General features: G+C 51.7%; 6 non-coding genes across 6 annotated transcripts; all 6 read left to right on the top strand.

The window, feature by feature from the left end:
• The first annotated feature begins 615 nt into the window (after positions 1-615).
• Positions 616-687, top strand: TRNAD-GUC (transfer RNA aspartic acid (anticodon GUC)). The gene has a single exon. It is a non-coding gene; the product is annotated as a tRNA-Asp (tRNA).
• Positions 688-7931: 7244 nt separating this feature from the next.
• TRNAD-GUC (transfer RNA aspartic acid (anticodon GUC)) lies at positions 7932-8003 on the top strand. The gene has a single exon. It is a non-coding gene; the product is annotated as a tRNA-Asp (tRNA).
• A 1397-nt stretch (positions 8004-9400) lies between these two features.
• Positions 9401-9472, top strand: TRNAD-GUC (transfer RNA aspartic acid (anticodon GUC)). The gene has a single exon. It is a non-coding gene; the product is annotated as a tRNA-Asp (tRNA).
• Positions 9473-16717: 7245 nt separating this feature from the next.
• Positions 16718-16789, top strand: TRNAD-GUC (transfer RNA aspartic acid (anticodon GUC)). The gene has a single exon. It is a non-coding gene; the product is annotated as a tRNA-Asp (tRNA).
• A 2856-nt stretch (positions 16790-19645) lies between these two features.
• On the top strand, positions 19646-19717 carry TRNAD-GUC (transfer RNA aspartic acid (anticodon GUC)). Its single transcript has one exon. It is a non-coding gene; the product is annotated as a tRNA-Asp (tRNA).
• Positions 19718-22577: 2860 nt separating this feature from the next.
• Positions 22578-22649, top strand: TRNAD-GUC (transfer RNA aspartic acid (anticodon GUC)). The gene has a single exon. It is a non-coding gene; the product is annotated as a tRNA-Asp (tRNA).
• Positions 22650-25312: the final 2663 nt, after the last annotated feature.

Here is a 25312-nt window from a genome sequence, read left to right as displayed (position 1 = left end):
GTGGGATTTGAACCCACGCCTCCGAAGAGACTGGAGCCTTAATCCAGCGCCTTAGACCGCTCGGCCACGCTACCTCCCTGCTAGTCGCCGAAAGCGGAACTTGACCCGTTGCCCGGCCCGCTTTAGTGCTTTGCCTTTTCTCCTTGGAAAGTCTGGAGACAGGCAGTGGAAGGGCAGGCAAACTGTCAGGTGCGCAGAGGAGGGGAGACCATGAGGCAAGGTGGGAGATGGGGGCAAGAAGTGAGAAAAAAACTAATCGCAAGCTAGGGCAGGATTCGGAAAGTGAAGCCGAAAAGGGGCTTAGCATGCAGCCCAGGGGTTTCTTTGACTGTCCTAAGCCCACAGGGACTTTGCCGTCCTCAGCTCATGAGACTTGAGATGGGTAGCTTGATTTGCTGAGGAAATGCGGGATGACAGATTCAACTCTGGAGTCAAACATAGCCCGGAACTATCGCCTTAAACTGAGTTTTAAGCCTGGTGCCGATAAAAAGAAAGAAATTAGCCTTAGATCGGGCAAGCCGTTTGACGGGGGAAAATGAGACCCCCCTAGGCCAGCTAGGTGGTCGCTGGATGCTGTGCAGACATCAGCAGCTGTTCATTTCATGCCCTCACGTCTCCTCGTTAGTATAGTGGTCAGTATCCCCGCCTGTCACGCGGGAGACCGGGGTTCAATTCCCCGACGGGGAGGTTAAACCGTTTCTGGATTTTTTTTAGTTCTTGACAAATATTCTTGAAGATTAGGCTGAGTCAAGTAGGGAATGGGTGCCAAGAACTGACTCTTTAAGAAAAAAGCACCGGCAACGCTAGTCATCGTACAATATTTGTGCACAATTGCTTACATTAGGCGGCCGGTCCACTTTATTGAGTCCCCCTCAGCACCATTTAGTGCTCCTGTTGTCTGCGAAGTCCAAATTGTAACCCTGAATCAGTTCCTCTTCTGACCCTTTGTATCATGTTACATGACGAGTAATGATCACCTGTTAGCTTTATCCCTAATTATAACTCTCACTCTTTCCCTGCATCTAACCCTAGCTCTAATCCCATCATTAACCTCGGTCCGGGCACACGCGTGAACCCCTACTCTCATCTCAGCCTCTCCTGGTGATACATCACACCTGGGATCGTTTGCTCCCTGTGGGCTGTGGGAAATTTGCTACCAGCACGCCCTGGAAGTGGGGCTCATTCCGCTGCAACGGGAGGTCTTCCCAGGACGCGTCACAGCTCAACGCAAGAGCTCCTGGGTTTCGAAGGCTCTTGCAGCAAGCCTTCACAAAGCAGCAGGGAGCGCCGTTCCAGATGGGAAACTTGAGACTGGATGTCCAGAAAAGCAAGACGTCAGAAGCGAAACCTTTTTCCTGCAGGGTGTGGCATACCATCCGCTTGCTCATTGCGACAGAGGTGGCACTAATGAAGGAAGAGGTCAACGTTACGTTCTTCTTTAAAATGCAAGGCCAGGAAAAGTGGCAGCGGTGGGATTTGAACCCACGCCTCCGAAGAGACTGGAGCCTTAATCCAGCGCCTTAGACCGCTCGGCCACGCTACCTCCCTGCTAGTCGCCGAAAGCGGAACTTGACCCGTTGCCCGGCCCGCTTTAGTGCTTTGCCTTTTCTCCTTGGAAAGTCTGGAGACAGGCAGTGGAAGGGCAGGCAAACTGTCAGGTGCGCAGAGGAGGGGAGACCATGAGGCAAGGTGGGAGATGGGGGCAAGAAGTGAGAAAAAAACTAATCGCAAGCTAGGGCAGGATTCGGAAAGTGAAGCCGAAAAGGGGCTTAGCATGCAGCCCAGGGGTTTCTTTGACTGTCCTAAGCCCACAGGGACTTTGCCGTCCTCAGCTCATGAGACTTGAGATGGGTAGCTTGATTTGCTGAGGAAATGCGGGATGACAGATTCAACTCTGGAGTCAAACATAGCCCGGAACTATCGCCTTAAACTGAGTTTTAAGCCTGGTGCCGATAAAAAGAAAGAAATTAGCCTTAGATCGGGCAAGCCGTTTGACGGGGGAAAATGAGACCCCCCTAGGCCAGCTAGGTGGTCGCTGGATGCTGTGCAGACATCAGCAGCTGTTCATTTCATGCCCTCACGTCTCCTCGTTAGTATAGTGGTCAGTATCCCCGCCTGTCACGCGGGAGACCGTCCCCGACGGGGAGGTTAAACCGTTTCTGGATTTTTTTTAGTTCTTGACAAATATTCTTGAAGATTAGGCTGAGTCAAGTAGGGAATGGGTGCCAAGAACTGACTCTTTAAGAAAAAAGCACCGGCAACGCTAGTCATCGTACAATATTTGTGCACAATTGCTTACATTAGGCGGCCGGTCCACTTTATTGAGTCCCCCTCAGCACCATTTAGTGCTCCTGTTGTCTGCGAAGTCCAAATTGTAACCCTGAATCAGTTCCTCTTCTGACCCTTTGTATCATGTTACATGACGAGTAATGATCACCTGTTAGCTTTATCCCTAATTATAACTCTCACTCTTTCCCTGCATCTAACCCTAGCTCTAATCCCATCATTAACCTCGGTCCGGGCACACGCGTGAACCCCTACTCTCATCTCAGCCTCTCCTGGTGATACATCACACCTGGGATCGTTTGCTCCCTGTGGGCTGTGGGAAATTTGCTACCAGCACGCCCTGGAAGTGGGGCTCATTCCGCTGCAACGGGAGGTCTTCCCAGGACGCGTCACAGCTCAACGCAAGAGCTCCTGGGTTTCGAAGGCTCTTGCAGCAAGCCTTCACAAAGCAGCAGGGAGCGCCGTTCCAGATGGGAAACTTGAGACTGGATGTCCAGAAAAGCAAGACGTCAGAAGCGAAACCTTTTTCCTGCAGGGTGTGGCATACCATCCGCTTGCTCATTGCGACAGAGGTGGCACTAATGAAGGAAGAGGTCAACGTTACGTTCTTCTTTAAAATGCAAGGCCAGGAAAAGTGGCAGCGGTGGGATTTGAACCCACGCCTCCGAAGAGACTGGAGCCTTAATCCAGCGCCTTAGACCGCTCGGCCACGCTACCTCCCTGCTAGTCGCCGAAAGCGGAACTTGACCCGTTGCCCGGCCCGCTTTAGTGCTTTGCCTTTTCTCCTTGGAAAGTCTGGAGACAGGCAGTGGAAGGGCAGGCAAACTGTCAGGTGCGCAGAGGAGGGGAGACCATGAGGCAAGGTGGGAGATGGGGGCAAGAAGTGAGAAAAAAACTAATCGCAAGCTAGGGCAGGATTCGGAAAGTGAAGCCGAAAAGGGGCTTAGCATGCAGCCCAGGGGTTTCTTTGACTGTCCTAAGCCCACAGGGACTTTGCCGTCCTCAGCTCATGAGACTTGAGATGGGTAGCTTGATTTGCTGAGGAAATGCGGGATGACAGATTCAACTCTGGAGTCAAACATAGCCCGGAACTATCGCCTTAAACTGAGTTTTAAGCCTGGTGCCGATAAAAAGAAAGAAATTAGCCTTAGATCGGGCAAGCCGTTTGACGGGGGAAAATGAGACCCCCCTAGGCCAGCTAGGTGGTCGCTGGATGCTGTGCAGACATCAGCAGCTGTTCATTTCATGCCCTCACGTCTCCTCGTTAGTATAGTGGTCAGTATCCCCGCCTGTCACGCGGGAGACCGTCCCCGACGGGGAGGTTAAACCGTTTCTGGATTTTTTTTAGTTCTTGACAAATATTCTTGAAGATTAGGCTGAGTCAAGTAGGGAATGGGTGCCAAGAACTGACTCTTTAAGAAAAAAGCACCGCAACGCTAGTCATCGTACAATATTTGTGCACAATTGCTTACATTAGGCGGCCGGTCCACTTTATTGAGTCCCCCTCAGCACCATTTAGTGCTCCTGTTGTCTGCGAAGTCCAAATTGTAACCCTGAATCAGTTCCTCTTCTGACCCTTTGTATCATGTTACATGACGAGTAATGATCACCTGTTAGCTTTATCCCTAATTATAACTCTCACTCTTTCCCTGCATCTAACCCTAGCTCTAATCCCATCATTAACCTCGGTCCGGGCACACGCGTGAACCCCTACTCTCATCTCAGCCTCTCCTGGTGATACATCACACCTGGGATCGTTTGCTCCCTGTGGGCTGTGGGAAATTTGCTACCAGCACGCCCTGGAAGTGGGGCTCATTCCGCTGCAACGGGAGGTCTTCCCAGGACGCGTCACAGCTCAACGCAAGAGCTCCTGGGTTTCGAAGGCTCTTGCAGCAAGCCTTCACAAAGCAGCAGGGAGCGCCGTTCCAGATGGGAAACTTGAGACTGGATGTCCAGAAAAGCAAGACGTCAGAAGCGAAACCTTTTTCCTGCAGGGTGTGGCATACCATCCGCTTGCTCATTGCGACAGAGGTGGCACTAATGAAGGAAGAGGTCAACGTTACGTTCTTCTTTAAAATGCAAGGCCAGGAAAAGTGGCAGCGGTGGGATTTGAACCCACGCCTCCGAAGAGACTGGAGCCTTAATCCAGCGCCTTAGACCGCTCGGCCACGCTACCTCCCTGCTAGTCGCCGAAAGCGGAACTTGACCCGTTGCCCGGCCCGCTTTAGTGCTTTGCCTTTTCTCCTTGGAAAGTCTGGAGACAGGCAGTGGAAGGGCAGGCAAACTGTCAGGTGCGCAGAGGAGGGGAGACCATGAGGCAAGGTGGGAGATGGGGGCAAGAAGTGAGAAAAAAACTAATCGCAAGCTAGGGCAGGATTCGGAAAGTGAAGCCGAAAAGGGGCTTAGCATGCAGCCCAGGGGTTTCTTTGACTGTCCTAAGCCCACAGGGACTTTGCCGTCCTCAGCTCATGAGACTTGAGATGGGTAGCTTGATTTGCTGAGGAAATGCGGGATGACAGATTCAACTCTGGAGTCAAACATAGCCCGGAACTATCGCCTTAAACTGAGTTTTAAGCCTGGTGCCGATAAAAAGAAAGAAATTAGCCTTAGATCGGGCAAGCCGTTTGACGGGGGAAAATGAGACCCCCCTAGGCCAGCTAGGTGGTCGCTGGATGCTGTGCAGACATCAGCAGCTGTTCATTTCATGCCCTCACGTCTCCTCGTTAGTATAGCGGTCAGTATCCCCGCCTGTCACGCGGGAGACCGGGGTTCAATTCCCCGACGGGGAGGTTAAACCGTTTCTGGATTTTTTTTAGTTCTTGACAAATATTCTTGAAGATTAGGCTGAGTCAAGTAGGGAATGGGTGCCAAGAACTGACTCTTTAAGAAAAAAGCACCGGCAACGCTAGTCATCGTACAATATTTGTGCACAATTGCTTACATTAGGCGGCCGGTCCACTTTATTGAGTCCCCCTGAGCACCATTTAGTGCTCCTGTTGTCTGCGAAGTCCAAATTGTAACCCTGAATCAGTTCCTCTTCTGACCCTTTGTATCATGTTACATGACGAGTAATGATCACCTGTTAGCTTTATCCCTAATTATAACTCTCACTCTTTCCCTGCATCTAACCCTAGCTCTAATCCCATCATTAACCTCGGTCCGGGCACACGCGTGAACCCCTACTCTCATCTCAGCCTCTCCTGGTGATACATCACACCTGGGATCGTTTGCTCCCTGTGGGCTGTGGGAAATTTGCTACCAGCACGCCCTGGAAGTGGGGCTCATTCCGCTGCAACGGGAGGTCTTCCCAGGACGCGTCACAGCTCAACGCAAGAGCTCCTGGGTTTCGAAGGCTCTTGCAGCAAGCCTTCACAAAGCAGCAGGGAGCGCCGTTCCAGATGGGAAACTTGAGACTGGATGTCCAGAAAAGCAAGACGTCAGAAGCGAAACCTTTTTCCTGCAGGGTGTGGCATACCATCCGCTTGCTCATTGCGACAGAGGTGGCACTAATGAAGGAAGAGGTCAACGTTACGTTCTTCTTTAAAATGCAAGGCCAGGAAAAGTGGCAGCGGTGGGATTTGAACCCACGCCTCCGAAGAGACTGGAGCCTTAATCCAGCGCCTTAGACCGCTCGGCCACGCTACCTCCCTGCTAGTCGCCGAAAGCGGAACTTGACCCGTTGCCCGGCCCGCTTTAGTGCTTTGCCTTTTCTCCTTGGAAAGTCTGGAGACAGGCAGTGGAAGGGCAGGCAAACTGTCAGGTGCGCAGAGGAGGGGAGACCATGAGGCAAGGTGGGAGATGGGGGCAAGAAGTGAGAAAAAAACTAATCGCAAGCTAGGGCAGGATTCGGAAAGTGAAGCCGAAAAGGGGCTTAGCATGCAGCCCAGGGGTTTCTTTGACTGTCCTAAGCCCACAGGGACTTTGCCGTCCTCAGCTCATGAGACTTGAGATGGGTAGCTTGATTTGCTGAGGAAATGCGGGATGACAGATTCAACTCTGGAGTCAAACATAGCCCGGAACTATCGCCTTAAACTGAGTTTTAAGCCTGGTGCCGATAAAAAGAAAGAAATTAGCCTTAGATCGGGCAAGCCGTTTGACGGGGGAAAATGAGACCCCCCTAGGCCAGCTAGGTGGTCGCTGGATGCTGTGCAGACATCAGCAGCTGTTCATTTCATGCCCTCACGTCTCCTCGTTAGTATAGTGGTCAGTATCCCCGCCTGTCACGCGGGAGACCGTCCCCGACGGGGAGGTTAAACCGTTTCTGGATTTTTTTTAGTTCTTGACAAATATTCTTGAAGATTAGGCTGAGTCAAGTAGGGAATGGGTGCCAAGAACTGACTCTTTAAGAAAAAAGCACCGGCAACGCTAGTCATCGTACAATATTTGTGCACAATTGCTTACATTAGGCGGCCGGTCCACTTTATTGAGTCCCCCTCAGCACCATTTAGTGCTCCTGTTGTCTGCGAAGTCCAAATTGTAACCCTGAATCAGTTCCTCTTCTGACCCTTTGTATCATGTTACATGACGAGTAATGATCACCTGTTAGCTTTATCCCTAATTATAACTCTCACTCTTTCCCTGCATCTAACCCTAGCTCTAATCCCATCATTAACCTCGGTCCGGGCACACGCGTGAACCCCTACTCTCATCTCAGCCTCTCCTGGTGATACATCACACCTGGGATCGTTTGCTCCCTGTGGGCTGTGGGAAATTTGCTACCAGCACGCCCTGGAAGTGGGGCTCATTCCGCTGCAACGGGAGGTCTTCCCAGGACGCGTCACAGCTCAACGCAAGAGCTCCTGGGTTTCGAAGGCTCTTGCAGCAAGCCTTCACAAAGCAGCAGGGAGCGCCGTTCCAGATGGGAAACTTGAGACTGGATGTCCAGAAAAGCAAGACGTCAGAAGCGAAACCTTTTTCCTGCAGGGTGTGGCATACCATCCGCTTGCTCATTGCGACAGAGGTGGCACTAATGAAGGAAGAGGTCAACGTTACGTTCTTCTTTAAAATGCAAGGCCATGAAAAGTGGCAGCGGTGGGATTTGAACCCACGCCTCCGAAGAGACTGGAGCCTTCATCCAGCGCCTTAGACCGCTCGGCCACGCTACCTCCCTGCTAGTCGCCGAAAGCGGAACTTGACCCGTTGCCCGGCCCGCTTTAGTGCTTTGCCTTTTCTCCTTGGAAAGTCTGGAGACAGGCAGTGGAAGGGCAGGCAAACTGTCAGGTGCGCAGAGGAGGGGAGACCATGAGGCAAGGTGGGAGATGGGGGCAAGAAGTGAGAAAAAAACTAATCGCAAGCTAGGGCAGGATTCGGAAAGTGAAGCCGAAAAGGGGCTTAGCATGCAGCCCAGGGGTTTCTTTGACTGTCCTAAGCCCACAGGGACTTTGCCGTCCTCAGCTCATGAGACTTGAGATGGGTAGCTTGATTTGCTGAGGAAATGCGGGATGACAGATTCAACTCTGGAGTCAAACATAGCCCGGAACTATCGCCTTAAACTGAGTTTTAAGCCTGGTGCCGATAAAAAGAAAGAAATTAGCCTTAGATCGGGCAAGCCGTTTGACGGGGGAAAATGAGACCCCCTAGGCCAGCTAGGTGGTCGCTGGATGCTGTGCAGACATCAGCAGCTGTTCATTTCATGCCCTCACGTCTCCTCGTTAGTATAGTGGTCAGTATCCCCGCCTGTCACGCGGGAGACCGGGGTTCAATTCCCCGACGGGGAGGTTAAACCTTTTCTGGATTTTTTTTAGTTCTTGACAAATATTCTTGAAGATTAGGCTGAGTCAAGTAGGGAATGGGTGCCAAGAACTGACTCTTTAAGAAAAAAGCACCGGCAACGCTAGTCATCGTACAATATTTGTGCACAATTGCTTACATTAGGCGGCCGGTCCACTTTATTGAGTCCCCCTCAGCACCATTTAGTGCTCCTGTTGTCTGCGAAGTCCAAATTGTAACCCTGAATCAGTTCCTCTTCTGACCCTTTGTATCATGTTACATGACGAGTAATGATCACCTGTTAGCTTTATCCCTAATTATAACTCTCACTCTTTCCCTGCATCTAACCCTAGCTCTAATCCCATCATTAACCTCGGTCCGGGCACACGCGTGAACCCCTACTCTCATCTCAGCCTCTCCTGGTGATACATCACACCTGGGATCGTTTGCTCCCTGTGGGCTGTGGGAAATTTGCTACCAGCACGCCCTGGAAGTGGGGCTCATTCCGCTGCAACGGGAGGTCTTCCCAGGACGCGTCACAGCTCAACGCAAGAGCTCCTGGGTTTCGAAGGCTCTTGCAGCAAGCCTTCACAAAGCAGCAGGGAGCGCCGTTCCAGATGGGAAACTTGAGACTGGATGTCCAGAAAAGCAAGACGTCAGAAGCGAAACCTTTTTCCTGCAGGGTGTGGCATACCATCCGCTTGCTCATTGCGACAGAGGTGGCACTAATGAAGGAAGAGGTCAACGTTACGTTCTTCTTTAAAATGCAAGGCCAGGAAAAGTGGCAGCGGTGGGATTTGAACCCACGCCTCCGAAGAGACTGGAGCCTTAATCCAGCGCCTTAGACCGCTCGGCCACGCTACCTCCCTGCTAGTCGCCGAAAGCGGAACTTGACCCGTTGCCCGGCCCGCTTTAGTGCTTTGCCTTTTCTCCTTGGAAAGTCTGGAGACAGGCAGTGGAAGGGCAGGCAAACTGTCAGGTGCGCAGAGGAGGGGAGACCATGAGGCAAGGTGGGAGATGGGGGCAAGAAGTGAGAAAAAAACTAATCGCAAGCTAGGGCAGGATTCGGAAAGTGAAGCCGAAAAGGGGCTTAGCATGCAGCCCAGGGGTTTCTTTGACTGTCCTAAGCCCACAGGGACTTTGCCGTCCTCAGCTCATGAGACTTGAGATGGGTAGCTTGATTTGCTGAGGAAATGCGGGATGACAGATTCAACTCTGGAGTCAAACATAGCCCGGAACTATCGCCTTAAACTGAGTTTTAAGCCTGGTGCCGATAAAAAGAAAGAAATTAGCCTTAGATCGGGCAAGCCGTTTGACGGGGGAAAATGAGACCCCCCTAGGCCAGCTAGGTGGTCGCTGGATGCTGTGCAGACATCAGCAGCTGTTCATTTCATGCCCTCACGTCTCCTCGTTAGTATAGTGGTCAGTATCCCCGCCTGTCACGCGGGAGACCGGGGTTCAATTCCCCGACGGGGAGGTTAAACCGTTTCTGGATTTTTTTTAGTTCTTGACAAATATTCTTGAAGATTAGGCTGAGTCAAGTAGGGAATGGGTGCCAAGAACTGACTCTTTAAGAAAAAAGCACCGGCAACGCTAGTCATCGTACAATATTTGTGCACAATTGCTTACATTAGGCGGCCGGTCCACTTTATTGAGTCCCCCTCAGCACCATTTAGTGCTCCTGTTGTCTGCGAAGTCCAAATTGTAACCCTGAATCAGTTCCTCTTCTGACCCTTTGTATCATGTTACATGACGAGTAATGATCACCTGTTAGCTTTATCCCTAATTATAACTCTCACTCTTTCCCTGCATCTAACCCTAGCTCTAATCCCATCATTAACCTCGGTCCGGGCACACGCGTGAACCCCTACTCTCATCTCAGCCTCTCCTGGTGATACATCACACCTGGGATCGTTTGCTCCCTGTGGGCTGTGGGAAATTTGCTACCAGCACGCCCTGGAAGTGGGGCTCATTCCGCTGCAACGGGAGGTCTTCCCAGGACGCGTCACAGCTCAACGCAAGAGCTCCTGGGTTTCGAAGGCTCTTGCAGCAAGCCTTCACAAAGCAGCAGGGAGCGCCGTTCCAGATGGGAAACTTGAGACTGGATGTCCAGAAAAGCAAGACGTCAGAAGCGAAACCTTTTTCCTGCAGGGTGTGGCATACCATCCGCTTGCTCATTGCGACAGAGGTGGCACTAATGAAGGAAGAGGTCAACGTTACGTTCTTCTTTAAAATGCAAGGCCAGGAAAAGTGGCAGCGGTGGGATTTGAACCCACGCCTCCGAAGAGACTGGAGCCTTAATCCAGCGCCTTAGACCGCTCGGCCACGCTACCTCCCTGCTAGTCGCCGAAAGCGGAACTTGACCCGTTGCCCGGCCCGCTTTAGTGCTTTGCCTTTTCTCCTTGGAAAGTCTGGAGACAGGCAGTGGAAGGGCAGGCAAACTGTCAGGTGCGCAGAGGAGGGGAGACCATGAGGCAAGGTGGGAGATGGGGGCAAGAAGTGAGAAAAAAACTAATCGCAAGCTAGGGCAGGATTCGGAAAGTGAAGCCGAAAAGGGGCTTAGCATGCAGCCCAGGGGTTTCTTTGACTGTCCTAAGCCCACAGGGACTTTGCCGTCCTCAGCTCATGAGACTTGAGATGGGTAGCTTGATTTGCTGAGGAAATGCGGGATGACAGATTCAACTCTGGAGTCAAACATAGCCCGGAACTATCGCCTTAAACTGAGTTTTAAGCCTGGTGCCGATAAAAAGAAAGAAATTAGCCTTAGATCGGGCAAGCCGTTTGACGGGGGAAAATGAGACCCCCCTAGGCCAGCTAGGTGGTCGCTGGATGCTGTGCAGACATCAGCAGCTGTTCATTTCATGCCCTCACGTCTCCTCGTTAGTATAGTGGTCAGTATCCCCGCCTGTCACGCGGGAGACCGTCCCCGACGGGGAGGTTAAACCGTTTCTGGATTTTTTTTAGTTCTTGACAAATATTCTTGAAGATTAGGCTGAGTCAAGTAGGGAATGGGTGCCAAGAACTGACTCTTTAAGAAAAAAGCACCGGCAACGCTAGTCATCGTACAATATTTGTGCACAATTGCTTACATTAGGCGGCCGGTCCACTTTATTGAGTCCCCCTCAGCACCATTTAGTGCTCCTGTTGTCTGCGAAGTCCAAATTGTAACCCTGAATCAGTTCCTCTTCTGACCCTTTGTATCATGTTACATGACGAGTAATGATCACCTGTTAGCTTTATCCCTAATTATAACTCTCACTCTTTCCCTGCATCTAACCCTAGCTCTAATCCCATCATTAACCTCGGTCCGGGCACACGCGTGAACCCCTACTCTCATCTCAGCCTCTCCTGGTGATACATCACACCTGGGATCGTTTGCTCCCTGTGGGCTGTGGGAAATTTGCTACCAGCACGCCCTGGAAGTGGGGCTCATTCCGCTGCAACGGGAGGTCTTCCCAGGACGCGTCACAGCTCAACGCAAGAGCTCCTGGGTTTCGAAGGCTCTTGCAGCAAGCCTTCACAAAGCAGCAGGGAGCGCCGTTCCAGATGGGAAACTTGAGACTGGATGTCCAGAAAAGCAAGACGTCAGAAGCGAAACCTTTTTCCTGCAGGGTGTGGCATACCATCCGCTTGCTCATTGCGACAGAGGTGGCACTAATGAAGGAAGAGGTCAACGTTACGTTCTTCTTTAAAATGCAAGGCCAGGAAAAGTGGCAGCGGTGGGATTTGAACCCACGCCTCCGAAGAGACTGGAGCCTTAATCCAGCGCCTTAGACCGCTCGGCCACGCTACCTCCCTGCTAGTCGCCGAAAGCGGAACTTGACCCGTTGCCCGGCCCGCTTTAGTGCTTTGCCTTTTCTCCTTGGAAAGTCTGGAGACAGGCAGTGGAAGGGCAGGCAAACTGTCAGGTGCGCAGAGGAGGGGAGACCATGAGGCAAGGTGGGAGATGGGGGCAAGAAGTGAGAAAAAAACTAATCGCAAGCTAGGGCAGGATTCGGAAAGTGAAGCCGAAAAGGGGCTTAGCATGCAGCCCAGGGGTTTCTTTGACTGTCCTAAGCCCACAGGGACTTTGCCGTCCTCAGCTCATGAGACTTGAGATGGGTAGCTTGATTTGCTGAGGAAATGCGGGATGACAGATTCAACTCTGGAGTCAAACATAGCCCGGAACTATCGCCTTAAACTGAGTTTTAAGCCTGGTGCCGATAAAAAGAAAGAAATTAGCCTTAGATCGGGCAAGCCGTTTGACGGGGGAAAATGAGACCCCCCTAGGCCAGCTAGGTGGTCGCTGGATGCTGTGCAGACATCAGCAGCTGTTCATTTCATGCCCTCACGTCTCCTCGTTAGTATAGTGGTCAGTATCCCCGCCTGTCACGCGGGAGACCGTCCCCGACGGGGAGGTTAAACCGTTTCTGGATTTTTTTTAGTTCTTGACAAATATTCTTGAAGATTAGGCTGAGTCAAGTAGGGAATGGGTGCCAAGAACTGACTCTTTAAGAAAAAAGCACCGCAACGCTAGTCATCGTACAATATTTGTGCACAATTGCTTACATTAGGCGGCCGGTCCACTTTATTGAGTCCCCCTCAGCACCATTTAGTGCTCCTGTTGTCTGCGAAGTCCAAATTGTAACCCTGAATCAGTTCCTCTTCTGACCCTTTGTATCATGTTACATGACGAGTAATGATCACCTGTTAGCTTTATCCCTAATTATAACTCTCACTCTTTCCCTGCATCTAACCCTAGCTCTAATCCCATCATTAACCTCGGTCCGGGCACACGCGTGAACCCCTACTCTCATCTCAGCCTCTCCTGGTGATACATCACACCTGGGATCGTTTGCTCCCTGTGGGCTGTGGGAAATTTGCTACCAGCACGCCCTGGAAGTGGGGCTCATTCCGCTGCAACGGGAGGTCTTCCCAGGACGCGTCACAGCTCAACGCAAGAGCTCCTGGGTTTCGAAGGCTCTTGCAGCAAGCCTTCACAAAGCAGCAGGGAGCGCCGTTCCAGATGGGAAACTTGAGACTGGATGTCCAGAAAAGCAAGACGTCAGAAGCGAAACCTTTTTCCTGCAGGGTGTGGCATACCATCCGCTTGCTCATTGCGACAGAGGTGGCACTAATGAAGGAAGAGGTCAACGTTACGTTCTTCTTTAAAATGCAAGGCCAGGAAAAGTGGCAGCGGTGGGATTTGAACCCACGCCTCCGAAGAGACTGGAGCCTTAATCCAGCGCCTTAGACCGCTCGGCCACGCTACCTCCCTGCTAGTCGCCGAAAGCGGAACTTGACCCGTTGCCCGGCCCGCTTTAGTGCTTTGCCTTTTCTCCTTGGAAAGTCTGGAGACAGGCAGTGGAAGGGCAGGCAAACTGTCAGGTGCGCAGAGGAGGGGAGACCATGAGGCAAGGTGGGAGATGGGGGCAAGAAGTGAGAAAAAAACTAATCGCAAGCTAGGGCAGGATTCGGAAAGTGAAGCCGAAAAGGGGCTTAGCATGCAGCCCAGGGGTTTCTTTGACTGTCCTAAGCCCACAGGGACTTTGCCGTCCTCAGCTCATGAGACTTGAGATGGGTAGCTTGATTTGCTGAGGAAATGCGGGATGACAGATTCAACTCTGGAGTCAAACATAGCCCGGAACTATCGCCTTAAACTGAGTTTTAAGCCTGGTGCCGATAAAAAGAAAGAAATTAGCCTTAGATCGGGCAAGCCGTTTGACGGGGGAAAATGAGACCCCCCTAGGCCAGCTAGGTGGTCGCTGGATGCTGTGCAGACATCAGCAGCTGTTCATTTCATGCCCTCACGTCTCCTCGTTAGTATAGCGGTCAGTATCCCCGCCTGTCACGCGGGAGACCGGGGTTCAATTCCCCGACGGGGAGGTTAAACCGTTTCTGGATTTTTTTTAGTTCTTGACAAATATTCTTGAAGATTAGGCTGAGTCAAGTAGGGAATGGGTGCCAAGAACTGACTCTTTAAGAAAAAAGCACCGGCAACGCTAGTCATCGTACAATATTTGTGCACAATTGCTTACATTAGGCGGCCGGTCCACTTTATTGAGTCCCCCTGAGCACCATTTAGTGCTCCTGTTGTCTGCGAAGTCCAAATTGTAACCCTGAATCAGTTCCTCTTCTGACCCTTTGTATCATGTTACATGACGAGTAATGATCACCTGTTAGCTTTATCCCTAATTATAACTCTCACTCTTTCCCTGCATCTAACCCTAGCTCTAATCCCATCATTAACCTCGGTCCGGGCACACGCGTGAACCCCTACTCTCATCTCAGCCTCTCCTGGTGATACATCACACCTGGGATCGTTTGCTCCCTGTGGGCTGTGGGAAATTTGCTACCAGCACGCCCTGGAAGTGGGGCTCATTCCGCTGCAACGGGAGGTCTTCCCAGGACGCGTCACAGCTCAACGCAAGAGCTCCTGGGTTTCGAAGGCTCTTGCAGCAAGCCTTCACAAAGCAGCAGGGAGCGCCGTTCCAGATGGGAAACTTGAGACTGGATGTCCAGAAAAGCAAGACGTCAGAAGCGAAACCTTTTTCCTGCAGGGTGTGGCATACCATCCGCTTGCTCATTGCGACAGAGGTGGCACTAATGAAGGAAGAGGTCAACGTTACGTTCTTCTTTAAAATGCAAGGCCAGGAAAAGTGGCAGCGGTGGGATTTGAACCCACGCCTCCGAAGAGACTGGAGCCTTAATCCAGCGCCTTAGACCGCTCGGCCACGCTACCTCCCTGCTAGTCGCCGAAAGCGGAACTTGACCCGTTGCCCGGCCCGCTTTAGTGCTTTGCCTTTTCTCCTTGGAAAGTCTGGAGACAGGCAGTGGAAGGGCAGGCAAACTGTCAGGTGCGCAGAGGAGGGGAGACCATGAGGCAAGGTGGGAGATGGGGGCAAGAAGTGAGAAAAAAACTAATCGCAAGCTAGGGCAGGATTCGGAAAGTGAAGCCGAAAAGGGGCTTAGCATGCAGCCCAGGGGTTTCTTTGACTGTCCTAAGCCCACAGGGACTTTGCCGTCCTCAGCTCATGAGACTTGAGATGGGTAGCTTGATTTGCTGAGGAAATGCGGGATGACAGATTCAACTCTGGAGTCAAACATAGCCCGGAACTATCGCCTTAAACTGAGTTTTAAGCCTGGTGCCGATAAAAAGAAAGAAATTAGCCTTAGATCGGGCAAGCCGTTTGACGGGGGAAAATGAGACCCCCCTAGGCCAGCTAGGTGGTCGCTGGATGCTGTGCAGACATCAGCAGCTGTTCATTTCATGCCCTCACGTCTCCTCGTTAGTATAGTGGTCAGTATCCCCGCCTGTCACGCGGGAGACCGTCCCCGACGGGGAGGTTAAACCGTTTCTGGATTTTTTTTAGTTCTTGACAAATATTCTTGAAGATTAGGCTGAGTCAAGTAGGGAATGGGTGCCAAGAACTGACTCTTTAAGAAAAAAGCACCGGCAACGCTAGTCATCGTACAATATTTGTGCACAATTGCTTACATTAGGCGGCCGGTCCACTTTATTGAGTCCCCCTCAGCACCATTTAGTGCTCCTGTTGTCTGCGAAGTCCAAATTGTAACCCTGAATCAGTTCCTCTTCTGACCCTTTGTATCATGTTACATGACGAGTAATGATCACCTGTTAGCTTTATCCCTAATTATAACTCTCACTCTTTCCCTGCATCTAACCCTAGCTCTAATCCCATCATTAACCTCGGTCCGGGCACACGCGTGAACCCCTACTCTCATCTCAGCCTCTCCTGGTGATACATCACACCTGGGATCGTTTGCTCCCTGTGGGCTGTGGGAAATTTGCTACCAGCACGCCCTGGAAGTGGGGCTCATTCCGCTGCAACGGGAGGTCTTCCCAGGACGCGTCACAGCTCAACGCAAGAGCTCCTGGGTTTCGAAGGCTCTTGCAGCAAGCCTTCACAAAGCAGCAGGGAGCGCCGTTCCAGATGGGAAACTTGAGACTGGATGTCCAGAAAAGCAAGACGTCAGAAGCGAAACCTTTTTCCTGCAGGGTGTGGCATACCATCCGCTTGCTCATTGCGACAGAGGTGGCACTAATGAAGGAAGAGGTCAACGTTACGTTCTTCTTTAAAATGCAAGGCCAGGAAAAGTGGCAGCGGTGGGATTTGAACCCACGCCTCCGAAGAGACTGGAGCCTTAATCCAGCGCCTTAGACCGCTCGGCCACGCTACCTCCCTGCTAGTCGCCGAAAGCGGAACTTGACCCGTTGCCCGGCCCGCTTTAGTGCTTTGCCTTTTCTCCTTGGAAAGTCTGGAGACAGGCAGTGGAAGGGCAGGCAAACTGTCAGGTGCGCAGAGGAGGGGAGACCATGAGGCAAGGTGGGAGATGGGGGCAAGAAGTGAGAAAAAAACTAATCGCAAGCTAGGGCAGGATTCGGAAAGTGAAGCCGAAAAGGGGCTTAGCATGCAGCCCAGGGGTTTCTTTGACTGTCCTAAGCCCACAGGGACTTTGCCGTCCTCAGCTCATGAGACTTGAGATGGGTAGCTTGATTTGCTGAGGAAATGCGGGATGACAGATTCAACTCTGGAGTCAAACATAGCCCGGAACTATCGCCTTAAACTGAGTTTTAAGCCTGGTGCCGATAAAAAGAAAGAAATTAGCCTTAGATCGGGCAAGCCGTTTGACGGGGGAAAATGAGACCCCCCTAGGCCAGCTAGGTGGTCGCTGGATGCTGTGCAGACATCAGCAGCTGTTCATTTCATGCCCTCACGTCTCCTCGTTAGTATAGTGGTCAGTATCCCCGCCTGTCACGCGGGAGACCGGGGTTCAATTCCCCGACGGGGAGGTTAAACCTTTTCTGGATTTTTTTTAGTTCTTGACAAATATTCTTGAAGATTAGGCTGAGTCAAGTAGGGAATGGGTGCCAAGAACTGACTCTTTAAGAAAAAAGCACCGGCAACGCTAGTCATCGTACAATATTTGTGCACAATTGCTTACATTAGGCGGCCGGTCCACTTTATTGAGTCCCCCTCAGCACCATTTAGTGCTCCTGTTGTCTGCGAAGTCCAAATTGTAACCCTGAATCAGTTCCTCTTCTGACCCTTTGTATCATGTTACATGACGAGTAATGATCACCTGTTAGCTTTATCCCTAATTATAACTCTCACTCTTTCCCTGCATCTAACCCTAGCTCTAATCCCATCATTAACCTCGGTCCGGGCACACGCGTGAACCCCTACTCTCATCTCAGCCTCTCCTGGTGATACATCACACCTGGGATCGTTTGCTCCCTGTGGGCTGTGGGAAATTTGCTACCAGCACGCCCTGGAAGTGGGGCTCATTCCGCTGCAACGGGAGGTCTTCCCAGGACGCGTCACAGCTCAACGCAAGAGCTCCTGGGTTTCGAAGGCTCTTGCAGCAAGCCTTCACAAAGCAGCAGGGAGCGCCGTTCCAGATGGGAAACTTGAGACTGGATGTCCAGAAAAGCAAGACGTCAGAAGCGAAACCTTTTTCCTGCAGGGTGTGGCATACCATCCGCTTGCTCATTGCGACAGAGGTGGCACTAATGAAGGAAGAGGTCAACGTTACGTTCTTCTTTAAAATGCAAGGCCAGGAAAAGTGGCAGCGGTGGGATTTGAACCCACGCCTCCGAAGAGACTGGAGCCTTAATCCAGCGCCTTAGACCGCTCGGCCACGCTACCTCCCTGCTAGTCGCCGAAAGCGGAACTTGACCCGTTGCCCGGCCCGCTTTAGTGCTTTGCCTTTTCTCCTTGTAAAGTCTGGAGACAGGCAGTGGAAGGGCAGGCAAACTGTCAGGTGCGCAGAGGAGGGGAGACCATGAGGCAAGGTGGGAGATGGGGGCAAGAAGTGAGAAAAAAACTAATCGCAAGCTAGGGCAGGATTCGGAAAGTGAAGCCGAAAACGGGCTTAGCATGCAGCCCAGGGGTTTCTTTGACTGTCCTAAGCCCACAGGGACTTTGCCGTCCTCAGCTCATGAGACTTGAGATGGGTAGCTTGATTTGCTGAGGAAATGCGGGATGACAGATTCAACTCTGGAGTCAAACATAGCCCGGAACTATCGCCTTAAACTGAGTTTTAAGCCTGGTGCCGATAAAAAGAAAGAAATTAGCCTTAGATCGGGCAAGCCGTTTGACGGGGGAAAATGAGACCCCCCTAGGCCAGCTAGGTGGTCGCTGGATGCTGTGCAGACATCAGCAGCTGTTCATTTCATGCCCTCACGTCTCCTCGTTAGTATAGTGGTCAGTATCCCCGCCTGTCACGCGGGAGAATTCCCCGACGGGGAGGTTAAACCGTTTTTGGATTTTTTTTAGTTCTTGACAAATATTCTTGAAGATTAGGCTGAGTCAAGTAGGGAATGGGTGCCAAGAACTGACTCTTTAAGAAAAAAGCACCGGCAACGCTAGTCATCGTACAATATTTGTGCACAATTGCTTACATTAGGCGGCCGGTCCACTTTATTGAGTCCCCCTCAGCACCATTTAGTGCTCCTGTTGTCTGCGAAGTCCAAATTGTAACCCTGAATCAGTTCCTCTTCTGACCCTTTGTATCATGTTACATGACGAGTAATGATCACCTGTTAGCTTTATCCCTAATTATAACTCTCACTCTTTCCCTGCATCTAACCCTAGCTCTAATCCCATCATTAACCTCGGTCCGGGCACACGCGTGAACCCCTACTCTCATCTCAGCCTCTCCTGGTGATACATCACACCTGGGATCGTTTGCTCCCTGTGGGCTGTGGGAAATTTGCTACCAGCACGCCCTGGAAGTGGGGCTCATTCCGCTGCAACGGGAGGTCTTCCCAGGACGCGTCACAGCTCAACGCAAGAGCTCCTGGGTTTCGAAGGCTCTTGCAGCAAGCCTTCACAAAGCAGCAGGGAGCGCCGTTCCAGATGGGAAACTTGAGACTGGATGTCCAGAAAAGCAAGACGTCAGAAGCGAAACCTTTTTCCTGCAGGGTGTGGCATACCATCCGCTTGCTCATTGCGACAGAGGTGGCACTAATGAAGGAAGAGGTCAACGTTACGTTCTTCTTTAAAATGCAAGGCCAGGAAAAGTGGCAGCGGTGGGATTTGAACCCACGCCTCCGAAGAGACTGGAGCCTTAATCCAGCGCCTTAGACCGCTCGGCCACGCTACCTCCCTGCTAGTCGCCGAAAGCGGAACTTGACCCGTTGCCCGGCCCGCTTTAGTGCTTTGCCTTTTCTCCTTGGAAACTCTGGAGACAGGCAGTGGAAGGGCAGGCAAACTGTCAGGTGCGCAGAGGAGGGGAGACCATGAGGCAAGGTGGGAGATGGGGGCAAGAAGTGAGAAAAAAACTAATCGCAAGCTAGGGCAGGATTCGGAAAGTGAAGCCGAAAAGGGGCTTAGCATGCAGCCCAGGGGTTTCTTTGACTGTCCTAAGCCCACAGGGACTTTGCCGTCCTCAGCTCATGAGACTTGAGATGGGTAGCTTGATTTGCTGAGGAAATGCGGGATGACAGATTCAACTCTGGAGTCAAACATAGCCCGGAACTATCGCCTTAAACTGAGTTTTAAGCCTGGTGCCGATAAAAAGAAAGAAATTAGCCTTAGATCGGGCAAGCCGTTTGACGGGGGAAAATGAGACCCCCCTAGGCCAGCTAGGTGGTCGCTGGATGCTGTGCAGACATCAGCAGCTGTTCATTTCATGCCCTCACGTCTCCTCGTTAGTATAGTGGTCAGTATCCCCGCCTGTCACGCGGGAGACCGGGGTTCAATTCCCCGACGGGGAGGTTAAACCGTTTCTGGATTTTTTTTAGTTCTTGACAAATATTCTTGAAGATTAGGCTGAGTCAAGTAGGGAATGGGTGCCAAGAACTGACTCTTTAAGAAAAAAGCACCGGCAACGCTAGTCATCGTACAATATTTGTGCACAATTGCTTACATTAGGCGGCCGGTCCACTTTATTGAGTCCCCCTCAGCACCATTTAGTGCTCCTGTTGTCTGCGAAGTCCAAATTGTAACCCTGAATCAGTTCCTCTTCTGACCCTTTGTATCATGTTACATGACGAGTAATGATCACCTGTTAGCTTTATCCCTAATTATAACTCTCACTCTTTCCCTGCATCTAACCCTAGCTCTAATCCCATCATTAACCTCGGTCCGGGCACACGCGTGAACCCCTACTCTCATCTCAGCCTCTCCTGGTGATACATCACACCTGGGATCGTTTGCTCCCTGTGGGCTGTGGGAAATTTGCTACCAGCACGCCCTGGAAGTGGGGCTCATTCCGCTGCAACGGGAGGTCTTCCCAGGACGCGTCACAGCTCAACGCAAGAGCTCCTGGGTTTCGAAGGCTCTTGCAGCAGGCCTTCACAAAGCAGCAGGGAGCGCCGTTCCAGATGGGAAACTTGAGACTGGATGTCCAGAAAAGCAAGACGTCAGAAGCGAAACCTTTTTCCTGCAGGGTGTGGCATACCATCCGCTTGCTCATTGCGACAGAGGTGGCACTAATGAAGGAAGAGGTCAACGTTACGTTCTTCTTTAAAATGCAAGGCCATGAAAAGTGGCAGCGGTGGGATTTGAACCCACGCCTCCGAAGAGACTGGAGCCTTCATCCAGCGCCTTAGACCGCTCGGCCACGCTACCTCCCTGCTAGTCGCCGAAAGCGGAACTTGACCCGTTGCCCGGCCCGCTTTAGTGCTTTGCCTTTTCTCCTTGGAAAGTCTGGAGACAGGCAGTGGAAGGGCAGGCAAACTGTCAGGTGCGCAGAGGAGGGGAGACCATGAGGCAAGGTGGGAGATGGGGGCAAGAAGTGAGAAAAAAACTAATCGCAAGGTAGGGCAGGATTCGGAAAGTGAAGCCGAAAAGGGGCTTAGCATGCAGCCCAGGGGTTTCTTTGACTGTCCTAAGCCCACAGGGACTTTGCCGTCCTCAGCTCATGAGACTTGAGATGGGTAGCTTGATTTGCTGAGGAAATGCGGGATGACAGATTCAACTCTGGAGTCAAACATAGCCCGGAACTATCGCCTTAAACTGAGTTTTAAGCCTGGTGCCGATAAAAAGAAAGAAATTAGCCTTAGATCGGGCAAGCCGTTTGACGGGGGAAAATGAGACCCCCTAGGCCAGCTAGGTGGTCGCTGGATGCTGTGCAGACATCAGCAGCTGTTCATTTCATGCCCTCACGTCTCCTCGTTAGTATAGTGGTCAGTATCCCCGCCTGTCACGCGGGAGACCGGGGTTCCCCGACGGGGAGGTTAAACCTTTTCTGGATTTTTTTTAGTTCTTGACAAATATTCTTGAAGATTAGGCTGAGTCAAGTAGGGAATGGGTGCCAAGAACTGACTCTTTAAGAAAAAAGCACCGGCAACGCTAGTCATCGTACAATATTTGTGCACAATTGCTTACATTAGGCGGCCGGTCCACTTTATTGAGTCCCCCTCAGCACCATTTAGTGCTCCTGTTGTCTGCGAAGTCCAAATTGTAACCCTGAATCAGTTCCTCTTCTGACCCTTTGTATCATGTTACATGACGAGTAATGATCACCTGTTAGCTTTATCCCTAATTATAACTCTCACTCTTTCCCTGCATCTAACCCTAGCTCTAATCCCATCATTAACCTCGGTCCGGGCACACGCGTGAACCCCTACTCTCATCTCAGCCTCTCCTGGTGATACATCACACCTGGGATCGTTTGCTCCCTGTGGGCTGTGGGAAATTTGCTACCAGCACGCCCTGGAAGTGGGGCTCATTCCGCTGCAACGGGAGGTCTTCCCAGGACGCGTCACAGCTCAACGCAAGAGCTCCTGGGTTTCGAAGGCTCTTGCAGCAAGCCTTCACAAAGCAGCAGGGAGCGCCGTTCCAGATGGGAAACTTGAGACTGGATGTCCAGAAAAGCAAGACGTCAGAAGCGAAACCTTTTTCCTGCAGGGTGTGGCATACCATCCGCTTGCTCATTGCGACAGAGGTGGCACTAATGAAGGAAGAGGTCAACGTTACGTTCTTCTTTAAAATGCAAGGCCAGGAAAAGTGGCAGCGGTGGGATTTGAACCCACGCCTCCGAAGAGACTGGAGCCTTAATCCAGCGCCTTAGACCGCTCGGCCACGCTACCTCCCTGCTAGTCGCCGAAAGCGGAACTTGACCCGTTGCCCGGCCCGCTTTAGTGCTTTGCCTTTTCTCCTTGGAAAGTCTGGAGACAGGCAGTGGAAGGGCAGGCAAACTGTCAGGTGCGCAGAGGAGGGGAGACCATGAGGCAAGGTGGGAGATGGGGGCAAGAAGTGAGAAAAAAACTAATCGCAAGCTAGGGCAGGATTCGGAAAGTGAAGCCGAAAAGGGGCTTAGCATGCAGCCCAGGGGTTTCTTTGACTGTCCTAAGCCCACAGGGACTTTGCCGTCCTCAGCTCATGAGACTTGAGATGGGTAGCTTGATTTGCTGAGGAAATGCGGGATGACAGATTCAACTCTGGAGTCAAACATAGCCCGGAACTATCGCCTTAAACTGAGTTTTAAGCCTGGTGCCGATAAAAAGAAAGAAATTAGCCTTAGATCGGGCAAGCCGTTTGACGGGGGAAAATGAGACCCCCCTAGGCCAGCTAGGTGGTCGCTGGATGCTGTGCAGACATCAGCAGCTGTTCATTTCATGCCCTCACGTCTCCTCGTTAGTATAGTGGTCAGTATCCCCGCCTGTCACGCGGGAGACCGGGGTTCAATTCCCCGACGGGGAGGTTAAACCGTTTCTGGATTTTTTTTAGTTCTTGACAAATATTCTTGAAGATTAGGCTGAGTCAAGTAGGGAATGGGTGCCAAGAACTGACTCTTTAAGAAAAAAGCACCGGCAACGCTAGTCATCGTACAATATTTGTGCACAATTGCTTACATTAGGCGGCCGGTCCACTTTATTGAGTCCCCCTCAGCACCATTTAGTGCTCCTGTTGTCTGCGAAGTCCAAATTGTAACCCTGAATCAGTTCCTCTTCTGACCCTTTGTATCATGTTACATGACGAGTAATGATCACCTGTTAGCTTTATCCCTAATTATAACTCTCACTCTTTCCCTGCATCTAACCCTAGCTCTAATCCCATCATTAACCTCGGTCCGGGCACACGCGTGAACCCCTACTCTCATCTCAGCCTCTCCTGGTGATACATCACACCTGGGATCGTTTGCTCCCTGTGGGCTGTGGGAAATTTGCTACCAGCACGCCCTGGAAGTGGGGCTCATTCCGCTGCAACGGGAGGTCTTCCCAGGACGCGTCACAGCTCAACGCAAGAGCTCCTGGGTTTCGAAGGCTCTTGCAGCAAGCCTTCACAAAGCAGCAGGGAGCGCCGTTCCAGATGGGAAACTTGAGACTGGATGTCCAGAAAAGCAAGACGTCAGAAGCGAAACCTTTTTCCTGCAGGGTGTGGCATACCATCCGCTTGCTCATTGCGACAGAGGTGGCACTAATGAAGGAAGAGGTCAACGTTACGTTCTTCTTTAAAATGCAAGGCCAGGAAAAGTGGCAGCGGTGGGATTTGAACCCACGCCTCCGAAGAGACTGGAGCCTTAATCCAGCGCCTTAGACCGCTCGGCCACGCTACCTCCCTGCTAGTCGCCGAAAGCGGAACTTGACCCGTTGCCCGGCCCGCTTTAGTGCTTTGCCTTTTCTCCTTGGAAAGTCTGGAGACAGGCAGTGGAAGGGCAGGCAAACTGTCAGGTGCGCAGAGGAGGGGAGACCATGAGGCAAGGTGGGAGATGGGGGCAAGAAGTGAGAAAAAAACTAATCGCAAGCTAGGGCAGGATTCGGAAAGTGAAGCCGAAAAGGGGCTTAGCATGCAGCCCAGGGGTTTCTTTGACTGTCCTAAGCCCACAGGGACTTTGCCGTCCTCAGCTCATGAGACTTGAGATGGGTAGCTTGATTTGCTGAGGAAATGCGGGATGACAGATTCAACTCTGGAGTCAAACATAGCCCGGAACTATCGCCTTAAACTGAGTTTTAAGCCTGGTGCCGATAAAAAGAAAGAAATTAGCCTTAGATCGGGCAAGCCGTTTGACGGGGGAAAATGAGACCCCCCTAGGCCAGCTAGGTGGTCGCTGGATGCTGTGCAGACATCAGCAGCTGTTCATTTCATGCCCTCACGTCTCCTCGTTAGTATAGTGGTCAGTATCCCCGCCTGTCACGCGGGAGACCGTCCCCGACGGGGAGGTTAAACCGTTTCTGGATTTTTTTTAGTTCTTGACAAATATTCTTGAAGATTAGGCTGAGTCAAGTAGGGAATGGGTGCCAAGAACTGACTCTTTAAGAAAAAAGCACCGGCAACGCTAGTCATCGTACAATATTTGTGCACAATTGCTTACATTAGGCGGCCGGTCCACTTTATTGAGTCCCCCTCAGCACCATTTAGTGCTCCTGTTGTCTGCGAAGTCCAAATTGTAACCCTGAATCAGTTCCTCTTCTGACCCTTTGTATCATGTTACATGACGAGTAATGATCACCTGTTAGCTTTATCCCTAATTATAACTCTCACTCTTTCCCTGCATCTAACCCTAGCTCTAATCCCATCATTAACCTCGGTCCGGGCACACGCGTGAACCCCTACTCTCATCTCAGCCTCTCCTGGTGATACATCACACCTGGGATCGTTTGCTCCCTGTGGGCTGTGGGAAATTTGCTACCAGCACGCCCTGGAAGTGGGGCTCATTCCGCTGCAACGGGAGGTCTTCCCAGGACGCGTCACAGCTCAACGCAAGAGCTCCTGGGTTTCGAAGGCTCTTGCAGCAAGCCTTCACAAAGCAGCAGGGAGCGCCGTTCCAGATGGGAAACTTGAGACTGGATGTCCAGAAAAGCAAGACGTCAGAAGCGAAACCTTTTTCCTGCAGGGTGTGGCATACCATCCGCTTGCTCATTGCGACAGAGGTGGCACTAATGAAGGAAGAGGTCAACGTTACGTTCTTCTTTAAAATGCAAGGCCAGGAAAAGTGGCAGCGGTGGGATTTGAACCCACGCCTCCGAAGAGACTGGAGCCTTAATCCAGCGCCTTAGACCGCTCGGCCACGCTACCTCCCTGCTAGTCGCCGAAAGCGGAACTTGACCCGTTGCCCGGCCCGCTTTAGTGCTTTGCCTTTTCTCCTTGGAAAGTCTGGAGACAGGCAGTGGAAGGGCAGGCAAACTGTCAGGTGCGCAGAGGAGGGGAGACCATGAGGCAAGGTGGGAGATGGGGGCAAGAAGTGAGAAAAAAACTAATCGCAAGCTAGGGCAGGATTCGGAAAGTGAAGCCGAAAAGGGGCTTAGCATGCAGCCCAGGGGTTTCTTTGACTGTCCTAAGCCCACAGGGACTTTGCCGTCCTCAGCTCATGAGACTTGAGATGGGTAGCTTGATTTGCTGAGGAAATGCGGGATGACAGATTC

Source organism: Ambystoma mexicanum, unplaced genomic scaffold (assembly GCF_040938575.1).
Source record: "Ambystoma mexicanum isolate Mex_15411 unplaced genomic scaffold, UKY_AmexF1_1 Mex_scaf20, whole genome shotgun sequence".
Classification (NCBI taxonomy): domain Eukaryota; kingdom Metazoa; phylum Chordata; class Amphibia; order Caudata; family Ambystomatidae; genus Ambystoma; species Ambystoma mexicanum.
The sequence above is the reverse complement of the archived record's forward strand: the minus strand, read 5'-3'. Positions and strand labels throughout refer to the sequence as shown.